This window comes from Neomonachus schauinslandi, chromosome 6 (assembly GCF_002201575.2).
Source record: "Neomonachus schauinslandi chromosome 6, ASM220157v2, whole genome shotgun sequence".
Taxonomy (NCBI): domain Eukaryota; kingdom Metazoa; phylum Chordata; class Mammalia; order Carnivora; family Phocidae; genus Neomonachus; species Neomonachus schauinslandi.
Genome location: NC_058408.1, coordinates 66918673 through 66920903, shown reverse-complemented (window position 1 = coordinate 66920903; position 2231 = coordinate 66918673).

Sequence of the window (2231 nt, the reverse complement as noted above, 5' to 3'; positions counted from 1 at the left end):
GTGGGGAGGCGGGGAGGCGGGGAGGCGGGGCGCGGAGCCGGGCGGAGCCGCACCGCCCGGCCCGCGGTCGCCTTATCGCGGCCTCCCGGGCGCCGCGCCCCCGTCGCGCCTCTGAGCTGCCGGCCCCGCTCGGCGAGGCGCCGCGCACTTCGGGCCACGGCCGCCTGGCCAAAGAGATAATAAAAAGCTGCAAACGCTCAGTTCGCGCGGTGATGAGTCCGGACCAACTGTCCGGGGCAGCAGGTGCTTCCTGCGAAGACGCTGGCCGAGCTCTGCCAACCGCGCGGGGCCTGCGGCCGCCTGGGCGCTGGCTCCTCTGTCCTGAAGGCGGCGGGACCGGGCCTGGGCCGCGGGCGGAGGGGGCGGGGACCGGGGGTCCTGGCCGGAGGCGCCAGACGGTACCCAGTAATGTGCGGCCGGGGACCGAGAACTCTTACCCTGCGCGCTGGGCGACCACCCGCACCCCACGAGTCCGGTGCTAATTGGCCATCAAAGTGCCAATCATTACATTAACTCCGAATCTGGTATGGATCTTAAACCTTTTTTTTCTCCAAGTTACCATTATTGGTTAGTTGGTTTCCTTCCTTTGAGGTTGAGAGCTTAAAGAAGTCCATTGAAGTTCCCCATTTTGCAATGTGGTCTTCAGGTATTTCTTAACCCCATGCTAGGCCAGCCTAACTTACTGGGTGCATTTAAGTGAATTTCAACTTTAAAAACACTGTCAGTTAAATTATAATAGTAAACAGGTTTTTGCAGTGCGGCTTTGGTCTCAAGAGTTCTTCCTCTCAGTTACAAACCACAAAACACTCAGGTTTACTACTTAAATAAATAATAAATAGGAGCTAATGCATTGAGCTTTCTCAGACATTCACATCCAGTGTGAAGGTTTTCATCAGAGCCTTTCCTGGAAACAAGTTCTGACATCGAATTGTCTTCATTGTCATGGAACTTTCGTGGAGATCTGAGCCACAGAAATGCACATTGCACTCCAAAGTCAGAAAACCTGATTTTTGGCAAAGCCGTAGGCCCACATTGTCCTAATAATGTTTAAGGTAAGATAATATTACCCCTGCCTCATTTTTTTTGCAGCAGATGACCCAGAAATGAAAACTCTATTCCAGGCATAAGGGGCCCTAAGACAGTCATTATTCCTAATGGCTAAGCAGCGCTATGCTGTTCGTTCTCCTCTGTCCTGCCCAGGACCAGGATTTCACTGCACTTCCCTTGAGAGACGCATTTCCTGGATCATTTCTGTTTATGAAATAAAAGATATCTTAAAAAACACACACACATTGCATTTTAAAAGTCAGGTTTATAAAAAGCCTCATAACAAAATGAAGTTAAAAGATTGTAAATCACTAGAATGAGCTAACATTCTACCTTATAAATTACCAAAAACGTTTTTCAAAACAACTGATTTTGACATCAGAGAAAGTAATTCTCGGAACACCTGGGTGGCTCAGCCAGTGAAGCGTCTGCCTTCGGTTCAGGTCATGATCCCGGGGTCCTGGGTTCGAGCCCCACATCGGGCTCCCTGCTCGGTGGGAAGCTTGCTTCTCCCTCTGCCGCTCCCCCTGCTTGTGTTCCCTCTCTCGCTGTGTCTCTCTCTGTCAAATAAATAAATAAAATCTTTAAAAAATAAAAGTAATTCTCTTACTGTTTATTTCTAGTTAGTAGACAGAAGTATGTTGCGAAAAATCAGATTAATACCTATGTTAGTTTCTCAATAAAGGAAGGATTGGTATTTTCCTCTCATTTTTCTTGGGGAGTGGAGAATTTCCAGAGTTAGTTCTCAGAGAGATGCTTGTCAACCACAATTAGCCAGTTGTGGATTTTCAGAAACTGTAAAGTCAGAGTCACTTAAAGAGCCCTGTCTTGGCACTGCGGTCAGTAATGAGGCAGTGGGGAAGCAAAGCCAGAGACCACACCGGGGCCAGGAAACCCTGCATGGGAAAGAGGAGCTTCGTGCAGGGTGATCCCCCATGGAAGGTCTTTGCTTCTGCTTCGCAGAGGGTCTGGGCTATGAGGACTGAAACAGTTCTTTCGGGAAGTAGGTCTAGGCACAATTTAACGTGGCATGAGGAAATCCAGCTGGACACCTTTGGTACTGTTTTTTTGGTTTTGTTTAAAGATTTTATTTATGGGCGCCTGGGTGGCTCAGTCGTTAAGCGGCTGCCTTCGGCTCAGGTCATGATCCTAGAGTCCTGGGATCGAGTCCCACGTCAGGCTCC